The sequence below is a fragment of the Capricornis sumatraensis genome, chromosome X (assembly GCF_032405125.1).
Source record: "Capricornis sumatraensis isolate serow.1 chromosome X, serow.2, whole genome shotgun sequence".
Taxonomy (NCBI): Eukaryota; Metazoa; Chordata; class Mammalia; order Artiodactyla; family Bovidae; genus Capricornis; species Capricornis sumatraensis.
In genome coordinates, this window is record NC_091092.1 from 93,302,198 (window position 1) to 93,325,715 (window position 23,518).

The 23,518-nt window shown below is 42.2% G+C and overlaps 1 pseudogene; it reads left to right on the forward strand.

Moving 5' to 3' along the window:
- Positions 1 to 7,923: 7,923 nt before the first annotated feature.
- LOC138071807 (endogenous retrovirus group PABLB member 1 Env polyprotein-like) lies at positions 7,924 to 9,391 on the forward strand (annotated as a pseudogene).
- Positions 9,392 to 23,518: the final 14,127 nt, after the last annotated feature.

A 23,518-nucleotide genomic window follows, 5' to 3' on the forward strand; every position in this document is an offset into this window, starting at 1 on the left:
AGAATTTTGAGCATTACTTTACTAGCGTGTGAGATGAGTGCAATTGTGCAGTAGTTTGAGCATTCTTTGGCATTGCTTTTCTTTGGGATTGGAGTTACTTCATGGCAAAGAGAAGGAGAAAAAGTGGAAGCAGAGACAGATTTTATTTTGTTGGGCTCCAAAATCAGTGAGGATGGTGACTGTGGCTGTGAAACTAAAAGATGCTTGCTTTTTGGAAGGAGAACTATGACAAACCTAGACAGTGTATTAAAAAGCAGAGACATCACTTTGCCGACTATGGTCTGTAGTCAAAGCTATGATTTTTCCAGTAGTCATGTACTGATCTGAGAGTTGGACCATGGAGAAGACTGAGCACTGAAGAATTGATGCTTTCTAATTGTTGAGCTGGAGAAGACTATTGAGAGTCCCCTGAACTGCTAAAAGATCAAACCAGTCAATCCTAAGAGGAATCAACCTGAATATTTTTTGGAAGGACTGATGCTGAAGCTGAAGCACCAATACTTTGACACCTGATGTGAAGAGCCAACTCACTGTAAAAGACCCTGATGCTGGGAAAGGTTGAAGCCAAAAGTAGAAGAGGGTAGCGGAAGAAGAGATGTTTAGATAGCATCACTGATTCAATGGACGTGAATTTGAGCAAACTCTGTAAGACAGTGCAGGACAGTGAAGCTTTGCATGCTTCTCTTCAAAGGGTCATAAAGAGCCGAACAGTCCTTAGCAACTGGACAATATCAGCTAAAGAAAAGGGTAAATTGTTCCAAATGGTCCATACCTTCACAAGGAAAAAAGAGGAATAATGCCAATGGGGCCTTTGAATTTTAGAGGCAACATTTTTTTTTTTTTTCATTTGGGCATTTTCTGTGACCCATTTACCAAGTGACTCCAAAAGTTGCTTGCTTTGAGTGGTGCTCAGAAAAAGAGAGACTCTCCAGATGCAATTAGTGTATATATTCATATATATGAATGTTATCATATGTATTCATATATGTGCACGTATGTGCTAAGTCACTTCTGTCGTGTCAGACTCTGCGACCTTATAGACTATAGCCTACCAGGCTCCTCTGTCCTTGGGATTCTCCAGGACAATCCCATGGAGTGGATTGCCATGCCCTCCTCCATGGGATCTTCCTGACCTGAGGATCAAACCTACGTCTCCCACAGCTCCTGCATTGAAGGAAGACCATTTACTGCTGAGCCACAGGGGAAGTCCATGTATTCATATATATATATATATATATATATATATATATATATATATATATATATATATGTCTTTTCAGAGAGGGATTAGATATAGAATATGTATTTTTAATATAGAGAGGTATAGATATAAACATCAGATGATAGATAAATCATAGATAGATAGATATTTCGTGGTTTTGTCTGGTTAGTGTTTGTCCAGTTTTAAGAATCAACATGTGTATTTGTTTTCAGTAGGTGACCATAGATGAGAACAAAGTCAGTCACAGAGGACAGGGCACATAGTGTGACAGAAGTCAGTTTTCTGCTGAGTGAGTCAGGAATTAGTGTGTATCAGGGTTAGAGTTTAGAAAGTGATGAAGGTCAGAGTTCAGTGCCTGACAAGACTGGGCTAAGCATGCAACCAGGATTAGGACTGCGTATGTGACAAAGGATAGTGTTCAGAAGACAACTGGGAACATGATTCAGTGTGATCTTGATCAGTTTTCATAGTGTTACTGAGGTTGGTGCTCAGTGTGTGATCACGGACAGAAATTGACGGAGCTCAATGCTCAGCACCTGAATGTTTTCAAGGCTCATAGGTTACCTAGTGTCAGGGTGCAGGATACGACCAGATTCAGTATTTAAAGAGTGAGAAATATCAGTGTATAACCAGGGTCAATGCCCAGCAAATGAGTGGGATCAGGCCTCAGCAGGTCAGTGGGGCAAGACTCAAGAGTTTCAGGGTCAGTGCATGGCCACACAAGAGAACAGGAGCTGTCCAATTTAGGGTCAGGAACCAATCTGTGACCAACATCAGTGATCCCTATGACTACCATTGGTGTGCAACCAGTATTAGAGTTCAGCATGTCAGTAGAGTAAGGGATCAGCATGAGAGCTGGAGTAGTAGTCAGCTTGTGACCAGAATGTGTGTTCAGCATGTGTTTACGGTTTGATCTTAGTTTTTGACCCAAATAGCAGCTCAGTGTGTGATCAAGGTCTGGCCTCAGTGTTAGAGTATGATCATGCATTAGCAAGTGTATGGATTGTGGGGTCACAATGTTTTTGTGATTTGAGTTCAGCATGTGACAAGGATCAGAGCTTGACAGAGATCAGAGCATGACAGAGATCAGACCTAACAGTGTGACTAAGATAAAGTCTCAATGCTTGGACTGAATCAGCCCAGTGTGTTTCTGGGCTCATTAGGTGACAAGGATCAGGGCACAAGGAATGACTGAGTCCAAATTCTATACGAGACCAGCATCAGGACTCATTGTATAAACAAGGTAATGCTCAACATGTAATCACATTCAGGACTTAGTATGTTACCTGGATCACAGCTCTGTAAATGATCTGCATCAAATCTCAGTATTTGATTAAGGTCAGAGTCATTATAACAGCGTCAGGTATCATTGGGTGATTGGGTTTTGTAATCAGAGTGTGAGCAGGGATAGGCTGAGTATGTACTAAGTTCAGTTCCTCACATCTAACTAGAGTAATGGCTCAGTGTGTGACAAGGTTCATGGCTCAGCTTGTGACCAGGATTAGGGCTCACAGTATAGTCAGGGTTGAGTTTACTGCATGAGCAGTATCTTTGATCAGAGTAACCAGGTTAAGGGCTCATCTTGTGATCTGAGTCAAGGGTGGGAAACCAGAGTCAGGGCACATTCTGTGACCAGGAGTAGAGCATAGTATATGAACAGCCAGGCATCAGCATCAAACCAGAGTCAGTGCCCAGAGGGTGACCAGTGATAGGGATCTGTGTGTTTATAGGATTAGCTCTCAGTTTGTGAGAGGGTCAGAGTTTAGCATGTGATTAGAGTCAGGGCTTAAGAGAGTATTAGGATCAGATATCACAGTGTGACATGGATCAGTGGTCAGCAGGTGACCAGAAACAAGGTGCATCATAAGATCAGAATCAGAGCTGAATGACTGATCAGAGTTAGGGCTGAGTGACAAGATTCATTGCTCAACATTTGACTAGGATCAGGGCTTGACCACGATCAGAGCACAACAGCAGGTGACAGAGGTCAGGGCTCAGCATGTGACTGGGTCAGAGCTCAGCAGCTGACTAGGGTCCTGGATCAGTTGCAATCAGGGTTCCAGTTCATTAATCAGTAAATGGCTGAAAATTTGCCTAACATTTAGGGTTCAGAGTATGACCAGCTTCGGGGTTCATCAGCTATCAAAGGTCAATGCTCACCTTGAGAGCAGAGCCAGGACTGAGCATATGACCTGGGTTAGGGCTTAAATTAGGACCAGGGTCAGAATCAATTGTGTGATTAGGATAAAACTCAATGTGTGATTGCTGTCATGGTTCTTTATGTGATATGCATAAGGCTCAATGACTTACCATTGTATGGGTTCAGTGTGTGGACAGGTTAAGGGCTCAGGATGTGCCCGGGGTGACTTCTGTCAAGTTGTTATCAAGTAAAGAATCAGTATGATAAAAAGAGTCAGGTTTTTGGTATGTAACTTGAGTCACTGCTCAATGTGAGACAGAGTCAGGGCTCAACATGTAACAAGTGTGAAGGCTCACCACCTGACCAGGATCAGGGTTAACAGGGAGATCAGGGTCATAACTCAGTGTGTGACCAGATTCAGGACTCATGATGTGATTAGGCTTATGGCTCATTGGGTGACCACTATAAAGACACATCCAGTGACTCAGCTCAATATCCACTGTATGAATAGACAAATCTCCACTGCAACCTGAGTCAAGACTATTCCCAAGTTAAAGGCTTAGCACATGATCTGGGCCCCTGATAGGAGTATGATCAGGGTCAGTGCACAAGTGTAATAATTGGGTCAAGGCTTAGTGTGTTAACATAATCAGGACTCAGTATGGAACTGGGGTCATAGCTCAATGTGTGGCAAAATTTAAGGCTCAGTATGTGACCAGGTTCATGGCTTATATGTGACCAAATCAGGGCCCAAAGAGTTTGTGGGGTCAGGGCTAAGAATGTGTGTGACCGGCATTGGGAATAATGTGGGACCCAAGTCAGGCATCAGCATGTGATTAGGGTCGGGACTCAGCATGTGACCAGTAGTAGTCTCAAGGTGTGAGGTTTTCCCAGGCTTAGGCTCTGACCGAATAGGGCTCGGTGTGTGATGTGACTCCAGGACTTGGTGGTGACCAGAGTAAAGATCACTGTATGAATATGGCCATCCTGCAGTGTGTCACCAGGATCAGAACTTAGTCTATTTCAAGCTCAGAGCTTGGTATGTGATCAAGATCAAGTTAATGGTTGACCAAGGTCAGAGCTTATTATTTGACCAGAGTCAGAGATCAGATACAACCAATTCAGAATCTGAGTGGATGACTAGGGTTCAGTGTGTATGTTTACAGTTGTTTTATTTCCTTAGTTATACTATAATAGAGTGGGAATTCATAGGTCACTGTAGAGAATGTTGGAAATAATGTTTTACAGTCACAAATTCTAAGCGAAACCATCCAACTATGTTTTAAGTTTGGCTGAGCATTTCTTAGCTTCTTGCATACAAATAGGAAGAAAAACTACAGTTTATCAAGGTGATGCCACATGAGCAAAATGGCATGAGACAAGAGAAAGAGCCTTTAAAGTCTATAGGAGGTGGCTTCAAATAACAGGTAAATGAGATAAGAAGGGGGAAAGAACATGAGGTCCCAATAAATAGTGACAAACATGTGTGGTTAGTAGATTAGAGGCCTCCATGAGGTTGACAGCTGTCAGCACAGGGACATTAGAGGAAGGGATCTAGAAGAACTGGAGATAGTGTTGCTGCTGATGAGAGAGGGGGATGTAGAGTATGGCATTCAATGGGTATGTTTTTTTCCTGATGACAAGGGCATGCCTGTGGCCATGAGAGCACCAGGTGAAATGGAACATAATATTCCTGAGGAGACAGGCTCCAGGTTGGCCAAGTCAGCCTGTGAATGTTTGGGCTTTCATGAAGGATAATAGGAGTGAGGGAGTAGTGAAAGTTAGTGGGTATAGCATGTGACAAATATGTTCAGTGGGTGGGTCAAGATAAATTAGATTGATAGATAGCAGCTATATGGGTGGTAGGGATGGCTGTGTCATTCTCAAGGTGCAAAACAGACATCACCAAACCAGCCCCTTACCAAACTACACACAAAACTGCCAAAGCAGTAAATTCAAAGTGAAATCTATAAGTTCTTTGGTTGTAAAGTTTCTGAATTTTCTGGTATCTTGTATGCAGAATGACATTGTCACATCCAAAAGATAAGGAAGGAAGTGACTGTGGCCTTGGCATGACTTGCCAGTTTGATCAGTCTCCAAAGATGCAGTGAGAAATTGGTCTGACATAATTGTGAATTTGTTCACATTAAATCCCTGTGAGTCTGGGTCCTTTGCCTACTAATGTTATATTTATGTGATCTTCATCCATCCTCTGCACTTAGGGTCACCTCACTCTCCATATGGTACAGGGCTTCTTTTGATGTCTGTTTTGGGGATTTCATTGAGCTTAGTTTATCCTGTAACTCCTGAAACCAAGCAAATTCTCAGTTACAATTTATCACAGGATGAATGAGGCCCTTCTATATCCTGCTTTCAGATGTTAAATTTCACCTCAGCATATAATCAAAATGACAAGAAATAACACTTAGTGTTGGCCTAAACTGGAGAAAAGAGAACACTTGTGCCCTCTTGGTGGGAATGTAAACTGGTACAGCCACTATGGAAAATAGTATGGAGGTTCCTTAAAAAATGAATAATAGAAATACCATATGATTCAGCAGTCTACTTCTGTGTATTTATCCAAAGATAATAAAAATAGTAAGTTGAAAAGAAATATGCACTCCAATGTTCATTGCATCATTATTTACAATAGCTAAGATGTGGAAACAATGTTTACGTTCACTGATGGATGAATGGATAAAGAAATTCTAAGACCCACTGATATTCCCACATCTAGGAATTGCAGATTTTGAAGCTTGAAAAACATGATTGCAAAATCTAGACTAGAGTTTTTTGTGTCCTTCAGATTCTGCATGAGTCATAATTAGTAAAATAGGGTCATTGCCCATCTTGGAAGGTATCTGTACAACTTAGCAAGACAGATAAATGGCAAATTTCCCAGCCATTCATCATCAATAATTTTCTGATCGCCTGCTATGTGTCTTATTTGTGTTGTAGGTACAAATCTTTGACTTCATAGAATATTCCATCAGTTCAGTTCAATTCAGTCATGTCCGACTCTTTGTGACCCAATGGACTGCAGCATACAGAAAGGTTACAAAATCTCTCCCCCAGGGAACCAGTGCTCAGTTAGCGGAGCTTGTGGCTCTGACCTGAGCTCTGGAGTTAAGCAAAGGGCAGTGAGTAAATATCTACACGGATTCTAAGTATGCTTATTTGACTTTACATGCTCATGATGCAATATGGAAAGAAAGACAGTTTAAAACAGCAACAGGAGAACCTATTAAGCATTTCAGAGTGATCGAGAGGCTTTTAACTGCTATATATTGTCCTAAAGAAGTAGCTGTTATGCATTGCAATGGGCACAGCAGGGATGGGAGTAAAGTAGCCAAAGGTAATCAGTTGGCTGACTGTCAAGCCAGAAAAGCGGCACTTTATGAAGCCCCTTCACTACAGACTCCTTTGATCTGGACAGCTCCTGTGGAAGAGGAAAAACCACAATATACTGAGGAACAATTAGAAAGATATGAGAAAACAGGAGCAAAGATTACTGAGAAAGGATGGTTACAGACCGAGGATGCACGATTAATAATTCCTGAAAATGCTCAGTGGAAAATTCTTAAAGGTTTACACCAGAGTTTTCATTTGAGTGCAGAGAGTACTTACCAGATGACTTCTCATTTGTCTGAAGCTAAAAATGTTATGAAAACTTTAAAGAACATTATCAAAAGGTGTGAGGTTCGTCAGAAAAATAACCAAAACCTGGATTACAACGAAGTGGAAAGTATCCTGGAGAGGACTGGGAAATTGATTTTACTCATATGTCAAGAGCTAATAGGTATTCTTGCTTACAAGTTTGGATGGATACTTTTACTGGATGGATTGAGGCTTTTCCCTGTTGTAGTGAGCAGGCTAAGGAAGTTGTAAAGATTTTAATCCATGAAATCATTCCCAGGTATGGGCTGTCACGGAGCCTTCAGAGTGACAACGCCTCCACCTTTAAAGCTGCTGTAACTCAGGGGGTATTTAAAGCTCTAGGAAGAGAATATCACTTACACTGTTCCTGGAGACCCTAATCCTCAGGAAAGGTTGAAAAAGCTAATGACATTATCAAAAGACATCTGTGCAAATTAACTCAAGGGACGCAGGACAATTGGATTAAAGTCCTACCCATAGCTTTAAAGAGGACTCGAACTATCCCCCTTTGAATGTATTTATGGAAGGCCTTTCTTATGCAGAGACATTGTTATAGACCCTGAAGCCTTGGAATTAAGTAGTTATGTAACTCAGCTCTCGGCTTTTCAACAGGCATTAACAAAACTCCAGGAGACGACTCCTGACCCAGCCTCTGAGTCAAGCAAGCCTCTATTTGAGCCAGCAACCGAGGTACTCATAAAAACATTGGGATCTGGGGGCCCATCCCTCGAGACCCTCTGGTAAGGCTCTTACCAGGTTATTCTTTCTTCTCCCACAGATGTCAAAGTGCCAGGAATTGATTCGTGGGTACATCACACTCGAGTTAAGAGGTGGCACCCTGACCAGAACTAAGTGACTTCATTTTATGTCTTTACTTTCTATGCTCTGACTTTGTACTTTTCAGATGGGCCTAATAATCTATGTGAGCCTACTTCTGCTGGCTCCAAAAATCCTGAGTCTGCCATTTGATCCTCAAAACAATGCCTTCCTGTCCTGGGCTCACTCCTATGCTGCATTCCACAATAGGTCTAACTGCTGGGTCTGCGGAGCACGCCCCTCCTCATCAGTGGAAGGAAGGCTTCCTGTGGTGGACATCTACACTTCAAGGAAGACTTTCTTCAAATCTGCAAATTCCTTTGACAACAATCATATGTGATGCCTCTTCTTCATCTGATGACATCTAACAACCCTAAAATGGACCGGTGCAACACTTTGTACTCTAACTATGGGCATAACGTGACTTTTAATTTTGATTATACATTGTCTCAGTTTAATGACTATTTCACTACACATAAGGCAAATAGGTCTAGATCTAATGGTTTTCTACATGACGTTTATCAAATATGGGATGAGGTTATATGGCTAACTCCTGAAAAAGGACGTCTAATATCTACTGTCCCTATATGGTGGGAACAAACAAGGCCATCCCCAAAAGTTAGCCAACAACTTAATTACAATGATTGGAAACAATTGGGATTTTTGCCTCAGGAAATCTGCAATGTAATCATTCCCATGTTTTCCAACCCCAGTTCAGTTCCTCCCTTTGTCTGACCAGGCACTAATTGTGACTGAATATCTCAGTCATGCTGGCTTGCTCCAAATGGGACTTATTGGATATGTGGCTCTTACCTATGGGTATGGCTTCCCCCGATTGAATACCGAGATGTACCCTGGGTCTAGCCTTTACTCACGGCTTTATATTTTCAGAGCTTCCAGGAAAGCCTGCTAATTTACCCCACCTTAAAACTCGGTGGGCAAGGTCTGTATTTCACTGGTATGATTATTTGGCTGCAGTGTTTGTTCCCTCTTTGGGAACCACAGATGTTATGCTACGAGTGGATGCTTTGACTAATTTTACTCAACAGGCATGACAAGATTCTCAAAAACCTATTTCAGCTCTTAATGCTGAATAAGCACAAATCAGAAAGGTGGTTTTACAAAACAGATTGGCTTTAGATATTCTGACAGCTTCACAAGGAGGAACTTGTGCCATTTTTCATACTCAGTGCTGTACATATATACCTGATATGAGCACTAATGTTACTCATTTTACTAAACACATGAACAAGATGACTGGGGCTATGGATACTCCTGAAGTCTCAATTGCCTCACTTTGGGAGATGTTAACTACTTCCCCATGGTAGAAAACTATCTTAATTACAATAATTCTGATTGCTTTGTTTTTGCTGTTTGCTCCCTACATCTGTAACTGTGTTACTGGATTTGTTTCTAGTCACATGAAAGCTTTTAAGTTATTAATGGTTGCTCAAACTCCTGCTACTGCTGCAGCTTCTTCCAACTACTACTTGGGGACCCTGGATCAGAAATCCTCAGTAGGAGGGTTAGGAGAATATGTTGCCTCACCAATCTAGGGACAACGCCCCTTGTCAGTTCGGAAGCAGTTATGGAATGAGAACAATGCCCCCTTTCCCTAGGCAACAAAATTCTCCTAAAAGAAAAGGGGGGGATGAGAAGATAATAGGCAGGAAGGCCAGAGGTCTCCAAACGGAGGAAATAGGCTGCAAGTGTCAGACATTTTTATCTCTCTTAAGCAGCAGGAGGAAACAAACTGGTGATATTTTTTTCCCTCTCTATACAAATTTAAAAGGAGGTTTCTCTTAAAATACTGCGTTGCCATAATGACACCTGGTTTCACCTGAAGTTAACTATTCTCAAACCTTGAGTTAACCAATGCATTTTTCTTATGGAAACGTTAGTTTTAAGCTATGTTAATGTACTATGCATTTACCCCAAACTCCATCTTCAAGTTGGTTCTGCCTAATGGCTCAGAACCTACTTGACAAACCAGTATGTTATACTCAGATATTATTCCCCTAATCTATGTAAATGAAACTATTTGAATGGTAATCTGCCCTTCTACAAGATTCAAGTCAATCATTTTATGGCCCAGGATGAATCATCTGGTGCCAAGATTATCCTAAAATGCATTTTATGGATGAGGGGCCTGGTGCCATTCTGAGTTTTAAGACATTCCTTTCTTTCATTAACAGACTGCTAGTGACTATATGACATCCAGCTGAAGACTAGCAGGGGGGCACTCTTTCTGCCCCCTTCTGATGCATATGTCAGAAGCTTTCTTTATCTCCTTTATGCTTTAATAAAACTTTATTACACAAGAGCTCTGAGTGATCAAGCCTCGTCTCTGGCCCCGGATGGAATTCTTCTCCTTCGGAGGCCAAGAATCCTGGCGTCTTTTTGTTCAGCAACAACCTTTCATCTTGGGGGCTCATCTGGGATTCTTCAGGACAAGGTAAGGATGTCTGGAGCTCTAGTTCTTTGTTCTCCTAGCGAACACGTTTTCTGCTGTACTTTACTACCTCTATGGTGTCCTTGTGTGAATGAATGAAATGCCCTGAACGAAGAAAGTGAGGAGCCCTGCTCTGTGGTTCCACAGTGATCTCATACGGCTTATGGCAGAAATCTGTTGGGGGTTTATATCGACCTGCCAATGCCAAGAGGCACCCAGTGTTTCCTTTGGGGAACCAACCAGAAATGGGCAAAGCGTGTGGACTGAACTCTCCTTTCTCAGTCAAACTTTTTGATCGCTTTGACCATTTCATAACTCCTTGGGAATTAGAATTACTAACCTAATCTATCAGATCTATGCTGTTACTGTGTACTGTGACTTAGGTCCCAAACTTGGATTGGTAGTCAGGAAGCGCCTAGCCTCACTAGGAATCGGAAGTTCGGAAGCTAGATAGAGCTCTAGTTCCAAGAACATCTCTGAGGTCAAAGGTTACTCAGATTGGGACTGCAATGGGTTTTTTCCTTTGGTAACACTGGCTCTAGTGGACCAAAGGAGGCTCTTATACTGATGTGGGGACTCTTAGAAGGAACATCTCAGTATTATGTTCATATTGGTCTTATTGTGGTCAGGACTATACTCAGGGTCAGGCACAGGCACTCAGGTGACAAATGTTTCCCCCAGCGGTCTTAGCTTGTGATGCATTCCAGGAGGTTACTCTGATTGCACCCTGGGTAGCATTAGAGGCAAGCAAGGTTTTAATGGTTAAGAGCTGGACGTCAGTCAGGGATACCATCAGGTCTACCCCTGGTGCATCCCCACCCTGTCTTGGTGGTAGAACCGGGAGGGACGAGTATGACGCCTGCATCAATAACGGACTGACTAAGTCCGACCAGGAAGGAAAAGCTTTTGGTGTGAAGTCTGTCTACACCCCCATCTAGAGTCAGGAGGGACACCTCTGGTAGAAAGATGGCGCTGGTCCCTTTTTTCTCTCTTACAGATGGGAGCTAACAATTCCAACCTCACTCCTTTGAACTGTACCCTGAAAAACTGGGATAGATTTGATCCTCAGGGCTTAAAGAAGACACACCTGGTCTTTCTATGTGACACTGCATGGCCATGGCACCCACTGGAGGATGGTGAATGGTGGCCAGTTGGAGGGTCTCTTAGTATAATACTGTTTTACAATTAGACCAGTTCTGTAGAAAACAAGGAAGATGGGATCAGAGACGTTTTATCAGATGTATTCTTGAAGGACTCAGGTAGGCGTGTTCTAAGCCGTTCACTTCAGTTCAGTTCAGTTCAGTCGCTCAGTCGTGTCTGACTCTTTGTGACCCCACAAATCACAGCAAGCCAGGCCTCCCTGTCCATCACCAACTCCCGGAGTTCACTCAGACTCACGTCCATCAAGTCAATGATGCCATCCAGCCATCTCATCCTCGGTCGTCCCCTTCTCCTCCTGCCCCCAATCCCTCCCAGCATCATAGTCTTTTCCAGTGAGTCAACTCTTCACATGAAGTGGCCAAAGAACTGGAGTTTCAGCTTCAGCATCATTCCCTCCAGAGAAATTCCAGGTCTGATCTCCTTCAGAATGGACTGGTTGGATCTCCTTGCAGTCCAAGGGACTCTCAAGAGTTTTCTCCAACACCACAGTTCAAAAGCATCAATTCTTTGGTGCTCAGCCTTCTTCACAGTCCAACTCTCACATCCATACACGAACACTGGAAAAAACATAGCCTTGACTAGATGGACTTTTGTTGGCAAAGTAATGTCCCTGCTTTTCAATATGCTATCTAGGTTGGTCATAACTTTTCTTCCAAGGAGTAAGCGTCTGTTAATTTCATGGCTGCAGTCACCATCTGCAGTGATTTTGGAGCCCAAAAAATAAAGTCTGACACTGTTTCCACTGTTTCCCCATCTATTTCCCATGAAGTGATGGGACCAGATGCCATGATCTTCGTTTTCTGAATGTTGAGCTTTAAGCCAACTTTTTCACTCTCCACTTTCACTTTCATCAAGAGGCTTTTTAGTTCCTCTTCACTTTCTGCCATAAGGGTGGTGTCATCTGCATATCTGAGGTTATGGATATTTCTCCCAGCAATCTTGATTCCAGCTTGTGCTTCTTTCAGCCCAGCGCTTCTCATGATGTACTCTGCATACAAGTTCAATAAGCAGAGTGAAAATATACAGCCTTGACATATTCCTTTTCCTATTTTGAACCAGTCTGTTGTTCCATGTCCAGTTCTAACTGTTGCTTCCTGACCCACATATAGGTTTCTCAAGAGGCAGGTCAGGTGGTCTGGTATTCCCATCTCTTTCAGAATTTTCCACAGTTGATTGTGATCCACACAGTCAAAGGCTTTGGCATAGTCAATAAAGCAGAAATAGATGTTTTTTGGAACTCCTTTGCTTTTTGATGATCCAGCGGATGTTGGCAATTTGATCTCTGGTTCCTCTGCCTTTTCTAAAACCAATTTGAACATCTGGAAGTTTGCCATTCACATATTGCTGAAGCCTGGCTTGGAGAATTTTGAGCATCACTTTTCTAGCATGTGAGATGAGTGCAATTGTGCGGTTGTTTGAGCATTCTTTGGCATTGCCTTTCTTTGGGATTGGAATGAAAACTGACCTTTTCCAGTCCTGTGGCCACTGCTGACTTTTCCAAACTTGCTGGCATATTGAGTGCAGCACTTTCACAGCATCATCTTTCAGGATTTGTAATAGCTCAACTGAAATTCCATCACCTCCACTAGCTTTGTTCGTTGTGATGCTTTCTAAGGCCAACTTGACTTCACATTCCAGGATGTCTGGTTCTAGGTGAGTGATCACACCATTGTGATTATCCGGGTTGTGAAGATCTTTTTTGTACAGTTCTTCTGTGTATTCTTGCCACCTCTTCTTAACATCTTCTGGTTCTGTTCGGTCCATACCATTTCTGTCCTTTATCGAGCCCATCTTTGCATGAAATGTTCTCTTGGTTTGTCTAATTTTCTTGAAGAGATCTCTAGTCTTTCCCATTCTGTTATTTTCCTCTCTTTCTTTGCATTGATCGCTGAGGAAGGCTTTCTTATCTCTTCTTGCTATTCTTTGGAAGTCTGCATTTTGATGATTGTATCTTTCCTTTTCTCCTTTGCTTTCGCTTCTCTTCTTTTCACAGCTATTTGTAAAATAGAGTAGAGTACGAGTGGCTGTGATGACACGCAGCACATGACCGAGAGGAGCTCCCCACGTCTGAGGTCAGGGGCCGCAGCCAAAAGGAGTTATCCCACGTCCGAAGTCAGGGGCCGCAGCCTAGAGGAGCTACGCCACATCCGAGATCAGGGGCGGCAGCCTAGAGGAGCTACACTGTGTCCGAGATCAGGGACGGCGGCCGGGAGTGCCAGGCTGTGACAGCGCAGGAGCAGCCGAGAGGAGCTACACCTGCCTGAGGTCAGGGGTGGCAGCGGGGAGGAAGTGCCCCATGCCTGAGCCCAAGGGTGGCGGACAGGAGGAGCACCCCACATCCAAGGAATGGTGGCTGTGTGGGCGCCAGAGGGCCTAGAGGAGCTATCCCACATTCAAGGTCAGGAGGGGCAGCGGTGAGGATATACTCCTCGTCCAAGGTAAGGAGCAGTGGCTGCACTTTGCTGGGGCAGCTGTGAAGAGATACCCCACGTCCAAGATGAGAAACTCAAGTAAGACAGTAGGTGTTGCAAGAGGGCAGACACACTGAAACCATAATCACAGAAAACTAGTCAATCTAATCACGCTAGGACCACAGCCTTGTCTAACTCAATGAAACTAAGCCATGCCCTGTGGGGCCACCCAATATGGGTGAGCATGGTGGAGAAGTCTGACAGAATGTGGTCCACTGGAGAAGGGAATGGCAAACCACTTCAGTATTCTTGCCTTGAGAACCCCATCAACAGTATGAAAAGGCAAAATGATAGGATACTGAAAGAGGAACTCCCCAGGTCAGTAGGTGAGCAATATGCTACTGGGGATCAGTGGAGAAATAACTCCAGAAAGAATGAAGGGATGGAGCCAAAGCAAAAACAATACCTAGCTGTGGATGTGACTGGTGATAGAAGCAAAGTCTGCTGCTGTAAAGAGCAATATTGCATAGGAACCTGGAATGTCAGGTCCATGAATCAAGGCAAATTGGAAGTGGTCAAACAAGAGATGGCAAGAGTGAACGTCGACATTCTAGGAATCAGCGAACTAAAATGGACTGGAATGGGTGAATTTAACTCAGATGACCATTATATCTACTACTGTGGGCAGGAATCCCTTAGAAGAAATGGAGTGGCCATCATGGTCAACAAAAGAGGCCAAAATGCAGTACTTAGATGCAATCTCGAAAACGACAGAATGATCTCTGTTCGTTTCCAAGGCAAACCGTTCAATGTCACCATAATTCAAGTCTATGCCCCAACCAGTAACGCTGAAGAAGCTGAAGTTGAACGGTTCTATGAAGACCTAAAAGACCTTTTAGAACTAATACCCAAAAAAGATGTCCTTCTCATTATAGGGAACTGGAATGCAAAAGTAGGAAGTCAAGAAACACCTGGAGTGACAGGCAAATTTGGCCTTGGAATAGGGAATGAAGCAGGGCAAAGACTAGTAGAGTTTTGCCAAGAAAGTGCACTGGTCATAGCAAACACCCTCTTCCAACAACACAAGAGAAGACTCTACACATAAGTGGGCAAAGGCTAACAGTTTTGCTAAGAGAAAGTGCTGATCATGGCAAAGACTGCCTCCTAACAACACGAGGGAAGACTCTACACATGGACATCACCAGATGGTCAACACCGAAATCAGATTGATTATATTTTTTGCAGCCAAAGATGGAGAAGCTCTATACAGTCAACAAAAACAAGACCAGGAGCTGACTGTGGCTCAGATCGTGAACTTCTTATTGCCAAATTCAGACTTAAATAGAAGAAAGTAGGGAAAACCACTAGACCATTCAGGTATGACCTAAATCAAATCCCTTATGATTATACAGTGGAAGTGAGAAATAGATTTAAGGGCCTAGATCTGATAGATAGAGTGCCTGATGATCTCTAAGCCTTTAAACTATGGGAAATTGGCAAACATAGAACAGGAGGAGAAGGAAGCTCCTGATAAATCCCTAGATAGACTGAGAGAAGCCCTTCGCAGATTCACTGAGATTGATCCCAAAACTGAAGAGGGAAAAGTAGTCTTTAAGGATAGATTTCTCACTCAGTCAGCTCCAGATATCTGTTGTAAGCTATTAAAATGGACGTATGGACCAAATCAGTCTTTAGATAATCTGTTACAACTGGCTCAGACAGTCTGTTATGGTAAGGAATATGAGGAAAAGAAGGAAAGGCAGAGAAAGACAAAGGGACAGGCAGAAGCCTTCACAATGCCTATGAAAACCATCCTTAAACAGCCTGAGAAAAATGCCCAGAGGGACCCAGGTGAAAAGGGATGGGCTTGCTATTACTGTGGAAAGGAGAAGCACCTCACATGGGATTGCCCTCAGGCATCTAAGCCATCCCTGGCTCCATGTCCAGTCTGCAAAGGACCACACTGGAAGAGAGACTGCCCCCAGAGGCGTAGGTTTCACGAGTCGAATCTCAAGACAATCAGGAATGAATGTGCCCGGGGGTCCCCCACAAACTCCAGTCTTAATTACACCTGAGGAACCCTGGGTATTAATAACTGTGGGTGGCCAATCCATCAGTTTCCTTTTAGACACTGGGGCAACTTACTCTGTGCTTACTGGAGCCCCTGGCCCACTTTTTTCCCAATCCGCTTCTGTAATGGGACTATCTGGATGAGCCAAAGGTATTATTTCTGTAAATTGTGACTGGGACTCTGCTATTTTCACACAAGTTTCTGATCTTGCCAGGGTCTCCCTCAACCCTTTTGGGGAGGGATATACTGAGCAAGGTCCATGGCTCTGTTTTCATGAATATGGAGCCCTCCCTTTCTCTCCCTTTAATTGAACAAAATGTAAATCCTAGAGTATGGACTGATGGGAAATCTGTGGGTCTAGCACAGAATGCTGTTTCTGTAGTTGTCAAGCTCAAAGACCCACACTTATTTCCACATAAGAAGCAGTATCCACTGAAACCTGAGGTTAAGGAAGGGTTAAAACCCATCATGGAAAATTTAAAGGAGCAGGGACTATTAGTTCCTTGTAACAGTCCATGCAACACTCTTATTTTGGGTATAAAGAAATCAAATGGTAAATGGAGACTAGTTCAAGATTTATGAATAATAAATGAGGCTGTAGTTCCTTTATACCCCCGTGGTGCCTAATCCTTATACTCTATTGTCTGAAATTCCTGAATGAACCAAATATTTCTCAGTAATTGACTTGAAAGATGCCTTCTATTCAGTGCCTTTGGTGGAGGAAAGTCAATTTCTATTTGCCTTTGAAGACTCTATGCAGCCAGCTTCTCAGTTAAGCTGGACAGTTTTGCCCAGGGATTTCGTGACAGTCCTCACTTATTTGGACAAAGTTTGTCACACGATCTACAAAACTTTAATAGCGCTGAAGCGGTGGTGTTACAATCAGTAGATGATATTTTACTCTGTGCTGAGACAGAGGAAACTTGTTCATGAGCCTCAGATGATATCTTAAACTTTCTGGCAGGCGGAGGTTACAAGGCATCAAGAGAAAAGGCTCAGCTTTGTCAACAATCTGTTAGATATCTGGGCCTAATCATATCAGAAGGGACTAGGACCATAGTCCCTGTGAGAATTAAACCTATACTAAATCATCCCCTACCTATGTCATTAAGACAATTGAGAGGATTTTGGGGAATCACAGACTACTGTTGTATTTGGATTCCAGGTTATGGGGAACTTGCCTGGCCTTTATATAAACTTGTAGCTGAAACTCAGCAGGCCCAAACTGACAAACTGGTTTGGTCTCCAGATACTCAAAAGGCTTTTAAGGTTCTTCAGACTGCTCTCCTGCAAGCTCCTGCTTTGAGCTTGCCCACAGGGTCAGAATTTAATGTTTGTCACTGAAAAAAAAGGTATGGCCTGGGGAGTTTTGACACAATCCTGAGGGCCTCACCAGCAACCTATTGCTTATCTAAGCAGAGATTCAGATGTAATTTCAAGTGGGTGGCCCCACTGCCTAAGAGTAATTGGGGCAGCAGTTTTATTAGCACCTGAAGCTTTAAAAATAATTAATGGACAAAACCTTACTGTACTGACTTCTCATGGTGTGAATGGAATCTTAAATTCTAAGCTTAATATTTGGATGACAGACAATAGACTTCTTAAATATCAATCATTGTTGTTAGAAGGACCAGTAACTAAGCTCAAAGTTTGTGGAGACTTAAATCCTGCCACTTTCCTTCCTGAGAAGGAAAATGAAACACCTGATCACGATTGTTCCCCATTTCTAATTTTAAACTATGCAGCTTTGGAGGATCTAATGGATACCACATTAGACAATCCTGACATGGAAATATTTACAGATGGCAGTTCTTTTGTTTGGGATGGAAAGCATAAATGCCAGGCTTCCCTGTCGATCACCAACTCCCAGAGCTTGCTCAAACTCATGTCCATAGAGTTGGTGATGCCATCCAACCATCTCATCCTCTGTTGTCCCCTTGTCCTACTGCCTTCAATCTTTCCCAGCATCAGGGTCTTTTCCAATGAGTCAGTTCTTCACATCAGGTGGCTAAAGTATTGGAGCTTCAGCTTCAGCATCAGTCTTTCCAACAAATATTCAGGACTGATTTCCTTTAGGATTGACTGGATTGGTTTCCTTGTAGTCCAAGGGACTCTCAAAAGTCTTCTCCAACACCACAATTAAAAAGCATCAATTCTTCGGAGCTCAGCTTTCTTTGTGGTACAACTCACACTTCATACATAACTACTCGAAAAACCATAGCTTTGACTATATAGATCTTTGTTGGCAAAGTAATGTATCTGCTTTTAATACAATGTCTAGGTTGGTCATAGCTTTTCTTCCATGGAGCAAGCGTCTTTTAATTTCATGGCTGCAATCAGCATCTGCAGTGATTTTGGCATATGAATGAAGTCTATCACTCATCTGCTTGTCTTAGACATACAGCACATTGTAAACCATCTGGCATTACTATCTCCGTTTCTCCTATGACCTGTGAAGGAGTGGAGATATTCCTATTTGCTATGGACTAAATGTTTGTGTCCTTTCAAAAGTTCATATGTTTAAACCTAGCCCCCAGTATGATGGTACCTGGAAATGAGGGTGGAGTCTTCATGATGGGTTTAGTGCTCTAATGAAAAAAATAAAAGTGTAAAGACTTTGTTTTCCTTCTCCATCTTTCTTTCTGTCATGTGAGTTTACAACAAGAAAGTGGTCATCTGTAAACCAGGAAGAGATCCTTTACCATAAGCTCAGTTATACTGGCACCTTATTTAAAATATATAAAATAGTTCTTAAAAAATTGTCTTTAGACTTATTTATGATTAGATATATCTATGTGTGGTGTGGGCTTCCCATGTGGAGCAAATGGTAAAGAACCCACCTGCCAATGCAGGTAGATGTAAGACACACGGGTTGGACCCCTAGGTCGGGAAGATTCCCTGGAGGAGGGCATGGCAACCCACTCAAGTATTCTTGCCTAGAGAATCCCAAGGACAGAGGAGCCTGACAGGTTGCAATTCATTGGGGTCACATAGAGTGACATGGCTGAAGTGACTTAGCACACATGTGTGGTGTATATTTACATTCATACTTCATTCGCACTCAGTCACTAAGTAATGTCAGTTTCTTGGGGACCCCATGGACTGTAGCACGCTAGGCTTCTCTCTCCATGTTATTTCCCAGGCCAGAATACTGGAGTGCGTTGCCATTTCCTCTTCCACGGGATCTTCCTGATCCAGGGATCAAACCAGCATCTTTGGCAACTCCTGCATTGGCAGGTGGATTCTTTAACAGTAAGCCACCTGGGAAGCCCCAATATTTATATTACTGACTTTTTATTTTCATACCCATTCACACCCAGAAGCTCAACTGAAAGTCATGATACCACAACTGGTCAGGAGAGAGATGATGAATGACCACCTGTGGTTGAAGGTAGAACAATGCATATGAGTGGAGGAAATGTATTTGTGCATCATGCATTATTATAGCAGTAAAGGGAGGAAAGTAAATAACTGAAAGAGATCTCAAACGTTGCCTGAAAATTTGTGGGAAAAGTGAAGAGTTTACAGCCAAGTGTTGTACCCTACTACCATGAATTTTATCTGTTTCTTCAAGATTTATTTTTTATCCTTAGAAAATATAATTCTTCCTCTCTCTCAATGATACATAGTTAGATGATAAATAGATACATAGATGCCATGTAATATATTAGGTGCTTTTGGTCTAAGTACTGAAGAGAAACATGATTTCAGCCTTGGGCTCACAGTCTAGTCACATTAACAAATCAGTTAATGTGATTAGTATAATGATAATGAACACAATCACTAATTTCATATGAAAATTACTATAACAGATAAATGCAGGGGTTAACTAAGTTGTCTGTGAGGCAGTATTTGACAAGAAAAGTGCTAAGATTCATAAACCTCTGCTTCCTTTATTTCTGGCAACAGACTCCTGACATAATGTTGTTGGGATTCACACAAATCTCATTTATTAGGATACTAGTCCACAGGCTCTTATTACATGGTACCAGTGGTAAAGAGCCAGCCTGCCATTGCAGGAGACATAGAAATGAGGGTTTGATCCCTGAGTCAGGAAGATTCCTGGGAGGAGGAAATGACAACCCACTTCAGTATTCTGGCCTGCGAAATACCATGGACAGAGTGCTCTGGAGGGTGTAGTCCAACGGGTTGCAAGGAGTTAGACACAACTGAAGCAACTGAGTATGCTTGCACACAAGGTAATGAATATTATCATTTACTTGTTTATATCACATATTATGCTTAAAGTGATAAATTTTTAAGGCCCAGACAAGGAACTAATCAATGGGAACAGGCTCTGCAAAAGACTGGGTAATTGTGGAGATCATCCCAATATTAAGAGGAAACTCCTAACAAATCTAGAACACATTAAAATGTCAAAAGCAGATATGTTACTAATTTAAAAATAAAAGTATAGGGTTTCTACTTGTTAGAACATAAGAGACAGAAACAATTATGAAAGAATTTTATGTTTTAGAATAAACCCAATATAATGGGAAAGACTAGAGCTCCCTTGAAGAAAGTTAGAGATACCAAGGGAACATTTCATGGAAAGATGGGCACAATAAAGGACAGAAACAGTATGGACCAAAAAGAAGCAGAAGATATTAAGAAGAGGTGGCAAAAATACACAGAAGAACTATACAAAAAATATCTTAATGACCCAGATATCTATGATATCTGGACATATCTAGATGTCCTAGATACTTAGAGCCAGACATCCTGGAGTGTGAACTCAAGGGGGCCTTAGGAAGCATCACTACGGACAAAGCTAGTGGAGGTGCTGGAATTCCTGCTGACCTATTTAAAATCTTAAACTGATGCTATTAAAGTGCTGCACTCAATATGCCAGCAAATTTGGAAAAAGTGGCAGAGGCCAGAGGACTGGAAAAGGTCAGTTTCAATTCCAATCCCAAAGAAGGGTAATGCCAAAGAATGTTTAAACTACTGCACAATGCCCCTCATCTCATATCCTAGCAAGATAATGCTCAAAATCCTTCAAGCTAGGCTTCACCAGTATGTGAACTGAGAAATTCTAGGTGTACAAAGTAGATTTAGAAAAGGCAGAGGAACCAGAGATCACATCACCAACATCTGTTGGACGATAGAAAAAGCAAGAGAATTCCAGATAAATATCAGTTCCACTTCATTAACTATGAGAAACCCTTTTATTGAATGGATCATAAAAATACAGAAAATTCTTGAAGATATGGGAATGCCAGACCACCTTCCCTGCCTCCTACAAAACCTGTAAGCAGGTCAAGAAGCAACAGACAGAACCAGACAGGGATTAACAGGCTGATTCAAATTCAGGAAAGGAGTATGTCAAGGATGTCTATTGTCACTCTGCTTATTTAGTTTATATGAAGAGTATATCATGCAAAATGCCAGGCTGGATGAACTTCAAGCTGGATCAAATTCCCTGAAGAAATAACAATAACCTCAGATATGCAGACGACACCATCTTAATGGCAGAAAGCAAAGAGGAACTGAAGAGCCTCTTGATGATGGTGAAATAGGAGAGTGAAAAAGATGGCTTAAAACTCAGATGGGATGGGGAGGGAGGTGGGAGGGGGGACAGGATGGGGAACACATGTACACCCATGGCTGATTCATGTCAATGTATGGCAAAAACCACTACAATATTGTAAAGTAATTATCCGCCAATTAAAATAAATAAATTAATTTAAAAAAAACTCAGCATTCTAAAAACTAAACTCGTAGCATCCAGTCACATCAGTTAGTTCAGTCACTCAGTCGTGTCTGACTCTTTGTGACCCCCTGGACTGCAGCACACCCAGGACTCCCTGTCCATCATCAACCCCCAGAGCTTGCTCAAACTCGTGTCCATCAAATCAGTGGTGCCATCCAACCATTTCATCCTCTGTCGTACCCTTCTCCCACTGCCTTCAATCTTTCCCAGCATCAGGGCCTTTTCCAATGAATCAGTTCTTCCCATCAGGTGGCCAAAGTATTGGAGCTTCAGCTTCAGCATCAGTCCTTCCAATGAATATTTCAGGGTTGATTTCCCTTAGTATTGACTGGTTTGATCTCCCTGCTGTCCAAGGGACAGGCAAGAGTCTTCTCCAATACTAGAGTTCAAAAGCATCAATTCTTTGGTGTTCAGCTTTCTTTATGGTCCAACTCTCACATCCATACATGACTACTGGAAAAACCATAGCTTTAACTATACAGACCTTTGTCAATAAAGTAATGTCTCTGCTTTTTAATATATTGCCTAAGTTTGCCATGCCTTTTCTTCCAAGAAGCAAGTGTCTTTTAATTTCATAGCTGTAGTCACCATCTACAGTGATTTCGGAGCCCAAGAAAATAAAGTCTGTCATTGTTTCCATTGTTACACCATCTATTTGCCATGAAGTAATAGGACCTGATGCCATGATCTTAGTTTTTTCAATGTTGAGTTTTAAACCAGCTTTTTCATTCTGCTCTTTCACTTTCATCGAGAAGTTTTTTAGTTCCTCTTTGTTTTCTGCCATTAAAGTGTGTCAGCTGAATATCTGAGGTCCTTAATATTTCTCCTGACAATCTTGATTCCAGCCTGTGCTTCACCCAGGCTGGCATTTCACATGATGTATTCTGCATATAAATTAAATAAGCAAGGTGACAATATACAGCCTTGACATCCTCCTTTCCCAATTCTGAACCAGTCCATTGTTCCATGCCGGATTCTTACTGTTGTTTCTTGACCTGCATACAGATTTGTCAGGAGGCTGGAAAGGTGGTCTGGTATTCCCATCTCTTTAAGAATTTTCTACAGTTTGTTGGAATCCACATAGTCAACAGCTTTAGTGTAGTCGGTGAAGCAGAAGTAGATGTTTTTCCAGAATTCTCTAGCTTTTTCTATGATCCAATGGATGTTGGCAATTTGATCTCTGGTTCCTCTGCCTTTTCTAAATCCAGCTGAACATCTGGAAGTTCTCAGTTCACATACTGTTGAAGCCCAGCTTGCAGAATTTTGGGCATTACTTTGCTATCAGGTGAGATGAGTGCAATTGTGTGGTACTTTAAACATTCTTTGGCATTGTCTTTCTTTGCAACTGGAATCAAAACTGACCTTTTCCATTCCTGTGGCCACTGCTAAACTTTCCAAATTTCCTGGCATATTAAGTCCAGCACTTTCATCACATCAACTTTTAGGATTTGAAATAGCTCAGCTGGAATTCCATCACCTCTACTAGCTTTGTTCGTAGTGATGCTTTCTAAAGTCCACTTGACTTCACACTCCAGGATGTCTCGCCCTAGAGGAGTGATCACACCTTTGAGGTTATCTGGGACATTAGGATATCTTTCATATAGTTCTGTGTATTCTTACCACTTCTTCTTAATATCTTCTGCTTCTGTTAGGTACATATCATTTCTGTCCTTTTCTGTGTCCATCTTTGCGTGAAATGTTCCCTTGGTATCTCTAATTTTCTTGAAGAGATCTCCAGTCTTTACAAATCTATTGTTTTCCTCTATTTCTTTGCATGTTTCACTGAGGAAGGCTTTCTTATCTCTCCTTACTATTCTTTAAACTCTGCATTCAGATGGATATATCTTTCATTTTCTCCTTTGCCTTTCAATTTTC